Below are 15,795 nucleotides of genomic sequence, written 5' to 3' on the forward strand. Positions count from 1 at the left end.
AAAGACAATCCCAAAACGTTTGCGAAATATTCCGGAATCCATTTTGAAATCAATCCAGAAATAATGTCGAACAAAATTCGAAATTAGTTCCGAAATGAACTCAAACACGGTTATGAAATAGTCCCGAAAATAATCTCGGATTATTGCCGAAATCGTTTTGATGAAGTTTGCAAATTTTTCGGGGGATGGCCCCAAAATCACGACAAACCAAAATGGCAATGAAATTTTACCGATAACAAGGAGGAATAGTTCCAAAATAATCCCGAACTATTTCGTAATTTTACCGTATACAAGCTCAAAACAGTGCCAAAAAGCAATATGCGTCCTCAAACAATACTTTGACGGGTTCCGACACATTCCTGAATGATTCAGAAAACAATCCTGAATTAATGTGGGATGATAACGAAAACAATCTCGAAACCTTTTCCTAAATGATCCCGACAAGTTTCCGAAATGTTTTTAGAAACAATTCGAATTGATCTCAAATACGATCAAGAACTAGTCCTAAAAATAATATTGGAATTATCCTGAAAACAATATCATATTTTCAAAATATTTTTAAAAACAATCCGAATTAATCTCATATACGATGAGGATCTAGTTCTTAAAATAAAATTGGATCAATGCCGAAATCATTCCGAAAAGGTTTCGAAAATAGTCACAAAATAGTTCTGAAAAATTCAGAGATGCCGTACCAAAATTATCCCGAAACAAGTAAGGAAGGCTAAGTTCGGGTGTAACCGAACATTACATACTCAGTTGAGAGATGTGGAGACAAAGTAAGGGAAAATCACCATGTTGTAAAAAGAACCTAGGGTAACCCTGGAATGTGTTTGTATGACATGTGTATCAAAAGGAAGGTATTAAAGAGTATTTTAAGAGGAAGTGGGCCATAGTTCTATAGATGGACGCCATTTAGGGATATCGCCATAAAGGTGGACCAGGCCTGACTCTAGAATTTGTTTGTACGATATGGGTATCAAATGAAATGTGTTAATGATAATTTTAAAAGGGAGTGGGCTTAAGTTCTATAGGTGGACGCCTTTTCGAGATATCGCCATAAAGGTGGACCAGGGGTGACTCTAGAATGTATTTTGTACGATATGGGTATCAAATGAAAGGTATTAATGAGTATTTTAAAAGGGCGTGGGCCTAAGTTCTATAGATGGACGCCGTTTCGAGATATCGCCATAAAGATGGACCAGGGGTGACTCTAGAATTTGTTTGTACGATATGGGTATCAAACGAAAGGTGTTAATAAGTGTTTTAAAAGGGAGTGGACCTTAGTTCTATAGGTGGACGCCTTTTCGGAATATCGTTATGAAAGTGGACCAGGGGTGACTCTAGAATTTGTTTGTACGATATGGGTATCAAATGAAAGGTGTTAATGAGTATTTTAAAAGGCGTGGGCCTTAGTTCTATAGGTGGACGCCTTTTCGAAATATCGCCATAAAAGTGGACCAGGGGTGACTCTAGAATTTGTTTGTACGATATGGGTATCAAATGAAAGGTGTTAATGAGTATTTTAAAAAGGAGTGGGCCTTAGTTCTATGTGTGGACGCCTTTTCGAGATATCGCCCTAAACGTGGACCAGGGGTGACTCTAGAATTTGTTTGTGCTATATGGGTATCAAATGAAAGGTGTTAATGCGTATTTTAAAAGGGCGTGGGCCTTAGTTCTATAGGTGGACGCCTTTTCGGAATATCGATATAAAAGTGGACCAGGGTTGACTCTAGAATGCGTTTGTACAATATGGGTATCAAACGAAAGGTGTTAATAAGTGTTTTAAAAGGGAGTGGGCCTTAGTTCTATAGGTGGACGCCTTTTCGGAATATCGTTATAAAAGTGGACCAGGGGTGACTTTAGAATGCGTTTGTACAATATGGTCTATAGGTGGACGCCTTTTCGAAATATCGCCATAAAAGTGGACCAGGGGTGACTCTAGAATTTGTTTGTACTATATGGGTATCAAATGAAAGGTGTTAATGAGTATTTTAAAAGGGAGTGGGGATTAGTTCTATAGGTGGACGCCTTTTCGAAATATCGCCATAAACGTGGACCAGGGTTGACTTTAGAATTTGTTTGTACTATATGGGTATCAAATGAAAGGTGTTAATGAGTATTTTAAAAGGGCGTGGGCCTTAGTTCTATAGGTGGACGCCTTTTCGAAATATCGCCATAAAGGTGGACCAGGGGTGACTCTAGAATTTGTTTGTACGATATGGGTATCAAATGAAAGGTGTTAATGAGTATTTTAAAAGGGAGTGGGGATTAGTTCTATAGGTGGACGCCTTTTCGAAATATCGCCATAAACGTGGACCAGGGTTGACTCTAGAATTTGTTTGTACGATATGGGTATCAAATGAAAGGTGTTAATGAGTATTTAAAAAAGGCGTGGCGCTTAGTTCTATAGGTGGACGCCTTTTCCATATTTCGCCATAAAGGTGGACCAGGGGTGACTCTAGAATGTGTTTGTACTATGGGTATCAAATTAAAGGTATTAATGAGGGTTTTAAAAGGGAGTGGCCCTTAGTTGTATATGTGAAGGCGTTTTCGCGATATCGATCAAAATGTGGACCAGGGAGATCCAGAACATCGTCTGTCGGGTACCGCTAATTTATTTATATATGTAATACCACGAACAGTATTCCTTCCAAGATTCCAAGGGCTTTTGATTTCGCCCTGCAAAACTTTTTCATTTTCTTCTACTTAATATGGTAGGTGTCACACCCATTTTACCAAGTTTTTTTCTAAAGTTATATTTTGCGTCAATAGACCAATACAATTACCATGTTTCATCCCTTTTTTCGTATTTGGTATATAATTATGGCATTTTTTTCATTTTTCGTAATTTTCGATATCGAAAAAGTGGGCGTGGTCATAGTCGGATTTCGGCCATTTTTTACACCAATACAAAGTGAGTTCAGATAAGTACGTGAACTGAGTTTAGTAAAGATATATCGATTTTTGCTCAAGTTATCGTGTTAACGGCGGAGCGGAAGGACAGATGGTCGACTGTGTATAAAAACTGGGCGTGGCTTCAACCGATTTCGCCCTTTTTCACAGAAAATAGTTATCGTCCTAGAATCTAAGCCTCTACCAAATTTCACAAGGATTGGTAAATTTTTGTTCGACTTATGGCATTAAAATTATCCTAGACAAATTAAATGAAAAAGGGCGGAGCCACGCCCATTTTGAAATTTTCTTTTATTTTTGTATTTTGTTGCACCATATCATTACTGGAGTTGAATGTTGACATAATTTACTAATATACTGTAAAGATATTAACTTTTCTTTTGAAATTTGAATTTAGAAAAAAAATTTTTTAAAAAGTGGGCGTGGTCGTACTCCGATTTTGCTAACTTTTATTAAGCAGACATATAGTAATAAGAGTAACGTTCCTGCCAAATTTCATCAGAATATCTTCAACGACTGCCAAATTACAGCTTGCAAAACTTCTAAATTACCTTCATTAAAAAATTGTCCAAAATTTTACTAGTTTTCTATTCTGCGTCATAAGTTCAACTCACCTACCAAGTTTCATCGCTTAATCCATATTTGGTAATGAATTATCGCACTTTTTCGATTTTTCGAAATTTTCGATATCGAAAAAGTGGACGTGGTTATTGTCCGATATCGTTCATTTTAAATAGCGATCTGAGATGAGTGCCCAGGAACCTACATACCAAATTTCATCAAGATACCTCAAAATGTAATCAAGTTATCGTGTTAACGGACGGACGGACGGACATGGCTCAATCAAATTTTTTTCGATACTGATGATTTTGATATATGGAAGTCTATATCTATCTCGATTCCTTTATACCTGTACAACCAACCGTTATCCAATCAAAGTTAATATACTCTGTGAGCTCTGCTCAACTGAGTATAATAATTTTAATATTTTCCTTAAAACAATACCGAAATCATACAAAACGATCCAGAATTAAAGCCCCGTCACATGAACAGTTTTTCATATATGTAGATGCGTTTTACACAATCTTATGCATTATGAGTAGATTGCACGTATTTTTTCCGAGAACGGCAGATTGAGCGACACTGGCGCCATCTGGCGTGGAAAAGTAGCCAACTCCCAAATTATGTTGCAAGCAACTTTGTTGTCGTTGGTCACTTTTCTAACATTTTTCGCAATTAAAAACTGCAATAACTATAACAAATGAATAAGGCACAAAATATGTTGGCAAGTATTTTTGTTATATAGGGTGATTTTTTATAACAGCAGTTCGCGAAATTTTGTATGTGAATGGGCGGCGAAAAAACTTCAATTGCCAAGTCTGAAGTTGCTTCATATATATAAACGCAACATCTTGGTTGATTGTGGTGATGTTGATGGAATGCATAAGCTTGTGTTAAACGTTACATTTCATTGTGCTGCGGCCTTTAGTAACCTATTTGCTAATTTCAGGTATGTAGGAGGCGGATGGCTCTGCTAACTTTTGAAAATTGTGATATGACTAGTAAATATCAATATACTAAGAATTGTAATGACAATAATAAAAGGCTTAATGCTGCGATATAACCAGTTGAGATATTTCCAGGCCTATCTGTGTGCAAGCTTTTCGAGATTGAGCCCAGAAAGTCGGCTGCATTAAAGTTTTCACAGCAAAATCTCGGTCTTAAACGTAGGTATGGCCATTAAGCAAATTTTGTACCTTTGACGCGCTGCAAGATAAAATATGAGCTGGACAAAACTTTTATTAAAACAAGTAAGGGTTTCTAAGTTCGGGTGTAACCGAACATTATATACTCAGCGTGAGCTTCAATTGTACATTTCATTTCAGATAAATTACTTTTCTACATAACACGTGGCACCCGTTAAAAAAAAATTTGTCCCCATTTCCTCTTACAATAAAACTTGATAAGTGAAACTTGTTTTATATCTAAGTTGCCGTGGTGTTTAACCGATCCCGTCCATTTTTTCTCGTAATATTTTCTACTATAGGGAAATTTTGTCTACCCAATTTTATTACGGTCCGTTAATTTTTTTTCGAGTTATGGCTCCCAAAACATAGAAAATTGCTTAGTTATAAAAGGGGCGGTGTCACACCCATTTTAAAAAATGTTAGTGTTTTCCAATTTAATGTTATAATTAAATTTAGAAAGTAAAATTCTATTGATACAAAGCTCTTTTTCGCTACGATATAGCTTATTATTTTCGTCCACGACCCTTTAAAAAATCTTTTATATAAAAGTGGGCATGGTCCGTAACCGATTTCGTTAATTTTTCTTCCAAGCATACCTTATAGTAAAGGCCACCTCTCTGCCGAATTTTGTTACGATAGGTTTAGCGATTTTTGATTTATGATTAATAATATTTGTAAAATTGATTTTATCACAAGTGGGCGGTGGCAAGCACATTTTAAATTTTTTTTTCAAATTTGTATCAAGAGTCTCAATATTAGTCCACATGTCACATTTCAACATTCTAGGTGTATTATTTACTAAATAATCAGGTTTTTTGTGTTTTCCAAAATGTTATATATATATAAAGCGGGCGTGGTTATCATCCGATTTCGCTCATTTTCAATACCAATCTATTCTGGGTCCAGATAAGCTCGTGTACCAAATTTGGTGAAGATATCTCAATATTTACTCAAGTTATCGTGTTAACGGACAGACGAACGGACGGACTTGGCTCAATCAAAATTTTTCCATACTGATGATTTTGATATATGGAAGTCTATAACTATCCCGATTCCTTTATACCTGTACAACCAACCGTTATCCAATCAAAGTTAATATACTATGTGTGCAAAGCACGCTGAGTATAAAAAAATGTTAATTATATTACACTTTTAGAAATAGCATTGCGACACTTATTAATTATACCATGCATTCTAAAATATCACCTGTGTTATCGCAAATAGGGCAAGGGCAAAAAAAATTAACAAAGAAATACAGAATTGTTTACATACAATGCAAATATACAAACTCTATACATGTGGTGGATTGGAATATGTATTTTGAAAGACATTTTTCGAAAAGGAAGAAATATACATTTCTCAGAACCCACATATGGACGTATGGAATTTGTGCGTTTGTTTGTCTAGTTCCGCCAAGGCTGAATCTCAGTCGCTGCAATATCACGTGTAGGCGAACGCCGATTAAATCTACGACGCTCTACGAAGAATTTGAGGGCATCTCTAATCTAGTTATATAGGACACCAAACATATTTCAAACTTTGTTAACGGTTCGATCTTTATAAAAAAGTTTTTTTAAGAAGTGGGCGTGGCCGTCCACCCGATTTTGGAAATTTTCACTGCCTATAGCAAAAGCAATAATAAAATCTATTTCAACTTGACATCGTAAAGACATTTTGATTTAGGGCTTATGGAAGTTTTAATCCTACTTCTGTTAAGTGTACGCGATACGCCCTTCTTTCAATATTTTACCAAATGTAAAACTTTTATCACAGAATCAATCTATTAGCCAAGTTTTATCAGTTCACCAGTATTAGTTAATGAATTCTTCCATTTTTTGCATTTTCCGATATCGCCTATTATAGTTCAGTTTCGCCCATGCCAATGCCAATCTTTCTGGCTCCAGACGAGCACGTGAACCAAATTCGGTAAGGACAGAGGGAAATGGTTCAATCTACATATGTATATCTGTATTTATGCCTCATCGATACCAAGTACCACAAATAAGTTATACCCAGCAAATTTCATTAAGAGCGATTATTGTCTCAAATAAACTTGCCAAATATTCATTTTCCAGGAATTTAGATAGCAGTAAATCACAGTGATAACTTTAGAGAAATAGGCATGTGAAGGCAACTGCGTCTTGTTCGCAATCATGTGGAAATCACAGATTTAAACACAGCTCTTGGCACAGGATTAGCAGCGACAATGTGAATCAATGAATTGTTGATTAGTTCTTCTATCTACTGCTAGATGGCGCCTATGACGAGAACTGTTATTCCGATTTAACGTGATTATCAACCGCGATTTTGTTCTTATTGCTGTTCAGTCACTTTCACGCACAAATATCACTGCGAAAGTAAACTATCACATATCGCGTCCTAAAAAATGGCGATTGTGAAGAAACGGTCACAGATCACGTTGTTCCTCAAAAATCTCGAAATGTGTCAACAATTCTTATTCTGACTCATTCAACAAAAATATTACATTTTCAAGATAAGGGAAATGTTAAAAAAAAAATCAGAACTGTTCTACAATGAGAAATATATGCATACCACCGATAAACAAAATCAAAAGAAAACTCAACTACCTATTCTATTATTTACTGATTACTCATCGCACAAGTGCCACCTTTAGAATGCATATGTAAGTACACATGTCACGTTTTTATAATTAAAAAATATAATGTGACACTGTGCAGTTACGTAGAAGATAATTAAGTCATTTGCGGCAATTGTTAACGTAATCAATAAGTTTTATAGGCAATAAATGGAAATGTCGGAAATTGATGGTTTAGAGAAATGAGAGAGCACGTGTGGGTAGGGTGGTGGACGAGAATGTAACATGAGCAACACTAACTTACAAAATGGTGAAAATTATTTACGCTGTCAGATAGATACAGCTTGGACCATCTTAAGGACTGGTCGAATATAACGATATGTAAGAAATCAGTTTGCCTGCAGCTGAGTGCTGGAGGTATGTGTTGCCGTATGGAACATTCATAAAATGCAATAACTACATTGACTGCGCAATTTACTTCCGTTCTAGGGGCGTATATATGTAGATTTGACTCAACGATTTTCTAACTAATTGTTAGTGACTAACAATGAACTAAATACCAACAAGTGTACTCCATCTTCTCAGATTATATCCTCTACTACTAGGCCTCAATTGTGTTTACCTGATTGCCTGCATGTCGTTAACGCACAAGTTGGAAATGTTGACTGTATTATGGATTTATTTTTACTAGAACAAATTCCTACAAATAGCTTAACAAATTCGTCACTAAACCTGTATTATTATATTATTATAACAACCAAACAAAAATATTGATCAAGTAATGAAAGGATATAATCAAATAGATATAAACACTAGGGTGCGCTTTATTGAACCGACTGTCATATGGCTGGACTAATAAACAAATATTTGTAATAAATCAAAAATTATTATGAAGTTACTGGTCTCAGGAGGCAGCGAGTCTTCCACTCCACCCCCGTTTTACTAAAAAAAAAAACTTAGCCAGTAGATCCCTGAAGATAATTAGCTCATCGAAGTAATATCCCTAGAATTAAATTATGATTGTCATTTTATCAAAGGCATTCAGGAAAAGCGTTTCGAGTTCAAAACAGTTTTTGCGGAAACACGAAAATTAATTTCTTCGGCACCCTGTAGCGCAGCGATTTTATCCCTATAAGTTCCTTATTTTACATTTGATTTTTTTTGGAGTGGTTTATTTTTGAAGGGATTAACCTAATGCACTTCAGTCTTAAGAAACCAAGTTATTATTTAAGCTTTCTTTTTAAAATAACACCCTGTGTTGAAGATACGCCATGGCAATAGTGCTCTCAATGCTAATTATGCATGCAATTTTTGTCTAACGGATATAAAGACGTAATGTTCATTTGGTTGATGCCTATACAGTACTATATCACTTTTATCGATAGTCAAATAGAGAGCTTGAAAAGAAAAAAACGAATTTTGGTGTTCTTACAGGGTGTCGAAAAATGTTTGTCCAACTTTTTTGAGATTCCTCCGTGACGTTATTTTCAACTTCTTTTCTACATAAGTCGCCATACGTTTAAGTATTCAGTGTTCAAGATAGCTAAAGCCCGAACCGGCATGACAGTCGTAAGAGACGACTAAATCCACAGATCCGAAGGTTTAATGGGTAAAAGCAAAATCCTAATTATGAAAAACGCTTACATCAATAGAGGAAAAACCAACAAAGAATGTCGTCCAAATTTACCATTAACAAATAGAGGGTAACTGGTTGTACTGCATACGCCATACAATCGCACTGATGTTGCAACTATTTCGTAAACTATTTTTAGATATCGTAATTAAGGTGGAGGTATGCATGTATGGCCGCCGTCGTGGTTCAGTGGTATCGTGCTCCGCCTACCACACCGAAAGCCATAGGTTCAAATCTCGGGAAAAGTAACATCAAACATTTAGAAACAAGTTTTTCAAAACAAAAGTTTTTTTAAGCGGGGTCACTCCTCGGAAGTGATTAGACAAACACTCCGCGTATATTTCTGTCATGAAAAGCTTCTCAGTGAAAACAGGTCTGCCTTGCAGATGCCGTTCAGAGTCGGCGTAAAACATGTACATAGGTCCTCGTTCCGCCAATTTGTAGAAAAAATTATTAGGAGCATGACGCAAATGTGAAGAGAAGCTCGGCCTAAAATCTTTTCGGAGGTTATCGTGCCTTGTATTTATTTTATTTGTTGTATGCAAGTGATTTCATCATCAACTACAAAGTCAACTAAAACTAGAATAACTAACAACTGCGACAAAATTAAAAAAAGGGCAACCTAATTATTGGTAAAGTGCACGCCAGTAAACAAAAAACAATTGGTATCTGTTTGTTGTTATTCTAAATTTAAATTGTTGTATAAATGATTCAGTGCTATTTAAAATTCCTGCAAGGAAAAAATTTTGTTAATAGCACAGTTGCATTTGCAGAGGGAGGTGATAAAAAGTAGTATGTACATGAGAGTTAAATTCTAGTTAAAGCTAATTACTGTTCTGCACTAAGGAGAGAAAAATTACACTTTAGCCAGTTGAAAGTCCAATAATTTACAAGTGCGCCTATTTTTAGATTTAAGTATGCCGAAAGTGAAATTACGAAAAAAAGGCCCGATTGATAAGGGGATACATGCTTATCGCTAATTCACACACATGCTTACATAGCCAAGCAAAAATACAAAACGATGTGAAGCCGCAATCTATGTATGTATGTATTTCAAAAATTAAAAATTTCATATAAAAATAAAAATTTTAGACCCTTTTTGTTTGTATGAAGCGCCTATTGCGCCGAAGTCTAAACAAAAAGTCGTAGTTGTATGTACATATGACGCTTTTAAATTTTATAGTTATTAAACATTCGTCTAAATTTTATAGTTTATTGCGTTTTCATTGACATTTATATTTAATCAGCTAACTTGACAATGATGATAAGAAATATTTAATTAAATTTATATACATTTAATGATTTTATTTTGAACTCATAACCATACGTGATGCCAAATAGAAAAAATGCCTATAGAGAATTCCATGGAAAATGGTAAATTTCGATCGGTTTACTAACTCCTTTCCTGACAAATTTTGAGTGGGAAAATATTTAAAACATGTCACAGCTCAATGTAGTGAAAAAGAATTCAAAACTAATATAATAAAGAAAAAGTTATAAAAAAAAGTTCTATAAAAAATTCTAAATATAAAAAGCAAACTAGAACAAAAAAAAAAAAAAAAAATATGTGTACTTTACAAAGAAAACAAAAATACATACATGTATACAAAATTAAAAAAAAAAGTTATTTTAGTATAAAAAAGGTATTAGAACTGAAACTTTATTTATTTTTTTAACTTTTTGGTTAATTATTGATCTCAAGGCCGCAAAGATAAATAAAACACCATATATTTTGTGGTATTATAATTTATATAATTGTACCACAAAACATATGGTGTTTTATTTATCTTTGCGGCCTTGAGCTCAATAATTAATCGAAAAGTTAAAATACACTTAGAAGGCTATTAACAAAACTCAAAAAATATTTTTTTTTCTAAATTAACTTTATATAATTTCTTCATAACTTAATCTTTTTTGTCAATTTTGAAATAATTATTTTTATGTTTTTAATTTTTTTTTTAATTCTTTTTTATAATTTTCCTTTTATTTGTTTTATAAAAAATTTGCAGCTACTTTTCTTCAACAACTATTTGTTATATTTCTGAATATTACATAGCTTAAAATACTCACAAATTACATTGTAGCGCTATTAATTTTTTTGAAATAAAAATTTGATGTAATAACTACCTAAGACAACGTTTAAATAAATAAATAAATGTAAGGCGCGATAACCTCCGAAGAGATTTTAGGCCGAGCTCTTCCAATTTACGTCGTGCTCTTTTTTTAATTTTCCCTACAAATTGGCGGAATGGGACGTACTTGTTTTTATGCCGACTCCGAACGGAAGATGAATTTTCACTGAGAAGCTTGTCATGGCAGAAATACACTCGGAGTATTTGCCGAACACTGCCGAGGGGCAACCCCGCTTAGAAAATTTTCTTCTAATTGAAAAAACGCGTTTCTAAATTTTTGATGTTGCTTTGCCCGGGCGTGAACCCAGGACCTTCGGTGTGGTAGGCGGAGGTCGCTACCATCACACCACGGTGGCCGCTACGTTAACACATGCCTACAATAAATCGTCAATAGATAATCTGTCAGCTTACATATGTTCCATCACTGGGAACTAGTTTTTTTTTCTGTCCAGTTAGGTAGTACGTTTATCTTTTATTTTGCGCTTCCAATTAGAGATTACACTCGAGGGAAAAATATATATGGGAAATTTTGTTATATAATTAACGATTAGGAGTTAAGTATGAAACTGGAGATAATCTCATTATTTAAGAACTTATGAGCTTAACACCGGCTTATAACAATTGAATATTACATTATTATGTTTTTCTAAGAGAAACTGAAAAGAAAGAAAGAAATATTTACTGGCATATTGCGATGGTGCCATTTCGAAAACTGCCACGTAATCATCATCAGGCAATTTCGTAATGTTATCAAAGGCTTCACCGAGATTCGAACCGCGAATCAAACTTTATATTGGAACCCATGGAAACAACTCATATGTTAAAATTTTTTATGAATACGCTGTGTGACCTCAGAGATCTATCTGTGATAGCAATCCCGAATATTCTTAATTGTATTAACAACTCTGGCTGGTTGTAATACATTGACCGTAACATTCCGTAGGTTTAGACGAGTTATATGGGCAACCAGGGTCGCAGCCATTTCACCTACCTACCTTCCTACGCTGTGTGAATCACTCTCTGAACTGCTAAATTTTTTAAATTTTGTTGTTCAAATATAAGTATGTAGTTTCTAGAGTTGCAGATCTGTGATTTTTTAGCAACAAGGTAACCTGTGATTGTGTGATCTGGGCCACAGTCACGGATAAATACCACTGACAATATAGAATGACAATCTGATCCAAATAATAATGTATACTATCAACTGATAAATGGCGCATTAGCCTTTACATAACATTACTGTTACTGCGATTGTTCAGTAGCTGTGACAAAATCACGGCTACATGAATACCTTCAACTTGCAAACTCCAGACAAAATTCTTCAACGGTATACGCTAGTAAATAAAAACATAAATGTTTTCTCAGAAAAGAAAAAAGCAACAATTGCATAAAAATAATTGCCGGGAATAACATTAAATTTTCACGGGAATATGCCTGGCTGCCTTAGAATGTGTATCACTAATAAAAAATCTGTGCATCGTTAGCAACGCGAATTTATGCTAATATTCAAGAATTTGATTAATAATAATTTCAAAAAGAAAAAAATTGTTAAGTGCTTGGCAATAAAATGCTGATGATTTTTTTTCGTGGAAAATCACTTTTTTTGACCGAAACTTCAAAATCATGCTTAACCGTTTAAGCACAAGACAAAAAAATGATACAGAAATTAATTCCATTTACTTGCTCATGTCATCGAAAATGTTGATCAATTTTGCATACTTTTTTGTATTAACGGAAGCAAAGGTGTAAAAAAAAAAACAAGTTTAACAGGTGGTAATCGGATCACGCAAATTAACTGGTTGCTTTATCTGCAAACCACACAAGTGCCTACATGTCCCTGCTGCGGAAGTAATTTCAATGTTGTCGAAATTTGTGAAATAAGTAAAATCAAGAGTATGAAAGTAGAATTGACCAGGCGCTTGTGGGACTTCAGGGAATAATCAGAAAAATTCTTCTGCAACCCATCGTAAACTTTCATATATTTATTAATTTAATTACTTTTCTATCTCAAGTTTTTTAACACATTTTTTACATAATTGCAAAGCACTTTAGAAGTAAGATTTACAATGCTTTAGAAGCTCTTCAATTTTGATGAAAATTAAATTTGACCCAACATATGTACATACATATTAGAGCGGGTCAAATTGTATGGATGGATTTTTTCTCATCAGGAGTATATCAAAAACGTAATCTACAGATAATTCTAAGAAAAATTGCTGAAGACACTATAGCTCTAAGTCCGATTTAGAGTCCCCGACTTTTGCAAATAGATATTTTGCCATCTGAATGTAGGGTTTGGCCAAAAAATCTTCAAAGCTTCTGATAGAATTATAGGAAAAATATCATATTGGGCTTACCTTAAAGGCATTTTACATACATTTCAGAATCTGTATTAATATCTATAGTGTTTTTGAATCGTTCTTTTCCTTGTATATGCATTGGAATATTAGGATCATCTAGTGTTGGCTCACCATAATCTAAGAATTGTACCAAGTGATCGTATGGAATATTTCTTGTGAATGCGGGTTCAGATAGTTAATTATCGTCATTCAGATCAATCATATCAGGATAATCTGAAGCATTAAAATTGATATTATATTTTTTGTAAACTCTGAGTTTAGTTGGATCAAGTATTTTTTCTCGATAGTAAACAATTTTTTTGATAGCTCTATCATATGATAAGTACAGTTGCTAACATCTGTTTCCAAACGTGTTATAGAAAAAAAAAAAAGTGAAGGTGGTATGGTGGTATTAACAACCACGAATGGACAGCAAAAAAGATTTTAAAAAATAATAACATAAAATTACTTTTATTTTTAAAAATACGTTAAAATAGTCAATTCTAAGTAAAAAATAATTTTTTAAATAAATTACATTAAAATTATAAAAATTGTTTTTTTGCTTATACTTGAAAATATAGGTTTTTTTTTGAAATTTTTTTTCTACTAAAACAAATTCGAAAAAAGAAAAACTGTCTGAACGAAAGTTGTTGGAAATGTTCTGAACTTATTTTAGCTGTAAAGAAAAAAATTTCAATTAAAATGTGTTAAGAATGATAATATAGTAGTTTAAAGTTCGTTCTAGGCTAATTTCTCACAATTTAAGCCTGATATATCTCAACTAAAATTCAAAAACACTATAGATAACAAACAAAAACAAAATATTTTTCCTATAATTTTATCAGAAGCTATGAAGATTTTTTGCCAAACCATTCATATGGAAATATATCCATTTGCAAAAGCAGGGGACTCGAAATCGGACTTAGAGCTATAGTGTCCTCAGCAATTTTTCTTAGAATCATCTGTACATTACGTTTTTACTATACTCCTGATGGAAAAAAAATTGACCTGCTCTAGTACATATTAGGGGTGGGACTATCCGAATAAAAATTATCCGAATAATAAACTTTTTTATCCGCCAGGTATTCGTAATCCGAATAATATTTATTCGGATTTTTTATTCGTTTATTCGGATAGTACTATCCGGATACTTCGAATAGTAAAATAAAAGACATTGCGTTTATGTTACGCTCATCGCTTGTGCAGATGAGCATGCACATATATTTATACGTACATATATTTATGTGTGTATAGATGCATATATGCAAATATTTTTGTTTGTTTGGGGTTGCTTTTTTAATATTAATTTATTTAGTTACATATATTTACGTAACCAAAGTTGTGCTTGAGGTTTAAGCTAGAAATAGTTATAGGGGTCGTTTACAACTGTACTGATCATAGAACTTTGTTTATTAGTAAACAGGTGTGGAAATGGTAATATGGTAGGGATTTTTGTTTCCCATATACATACATATATACATATGTATGTATGTAAGTTGTATGGAAAATTTTTGTTTTGATATCTTTTGGTTTGTATAAACATCTAATTGGTCACCATTAAAAAAATAAGTTTACATGACATTGTCAAAATTGTTTGCGAAGTCTGATGGATCAAAAGTTATTTAAGGTCAATGTTAACTTAATGAAAACTTTGGAAAAAAATTTCCTAAAATAAAGTTTGAAGCAATCCATTTTAAACGTAACAAAATTCTAGTGGAATTAGTGACTAGTTTCAAAAACGGCTGTCTGTCTGTTTTTGCCGCTCCTTAAAATTTTGATTGTCTTTGAACGCGTTAAACGCTGTAATATAAATACCCAAATGTGCATATAAGCATATTCTAACATATGTACATGTTGTACTCTTGCAGATTCCTTTGAATCTAATTTAAATAACTTTTGATTCATCAGACTTCGCAAAAAATGTTGACAATGACATGTAAACTTGTTTTTTTAATGGTGACCAATTAGATGTTTATACAAACCAAAAGATATCAAAACAAAAATTTTCCATACAACTTACATACATACATATGTATATATGTATGTATGTATGTATATGGGAAACCAAAATCCCTACATTATTACCAACACCTGTTTACTAATAAACAAAGTTCTATGATCAGTACAGTTGTAAACGACCCCGATAACTATTTCTAGCTTAAGCCTCAAGCACAACTTTGGTTACGTAAATATATGTAACTAAATAAATGAATATTAGCAAAGCAACCCCAAACAAACAAAAATATTTGCATATATGCATCTATACACACATAAATATATGTACGTATAAATATATGTGCATGCTCATCTGCACAAGCGATGAGCATAACATAAACGCAATGTCTTTTATTTTACTATTCGAAGCATCCGGATAGTGCGCACTATCCGGATAGTACTATCCGAATAAACGAATAAAAATCCGAATAAATATTATTCGGATTATTTGAAACAAATAAATTTATTCGTTTAT

General features: G+C 33.5%; 1 protein-coding gene across 8 annotated transcripts in view; it reads right to left on the reverse strand.

Annotated features, from left to right (window-relative positions):
• LOC137238234 (E3 ubiquitin-protein ligase RNF181 homolog) overlaps nucleotides 1-15,795 on the reverse strand; it is a 122,740-nt gene that overhangs the window by 27,187 nt on the left and 79,758 nt on the right. The gene's annotated exons all lie outside the window — the stretch shown is intronic.

This window comes from Eurosta solidaginis, chromosome 1 (genome assembly GCF_040869045.1).
Source record: "Eurosta solidaginis isolate ZX-2024a chromosome 1, ASM4086904v1, whole genome shotgun sequence".
In the NCBI taxonomy this organism is placed as follows: domain Eukaryota; kingdom Metazoa; phylum Arthropoda; class Insecta; order Diptera; family Tephritidae; genus Eurosta; species Eurosta solidaginis.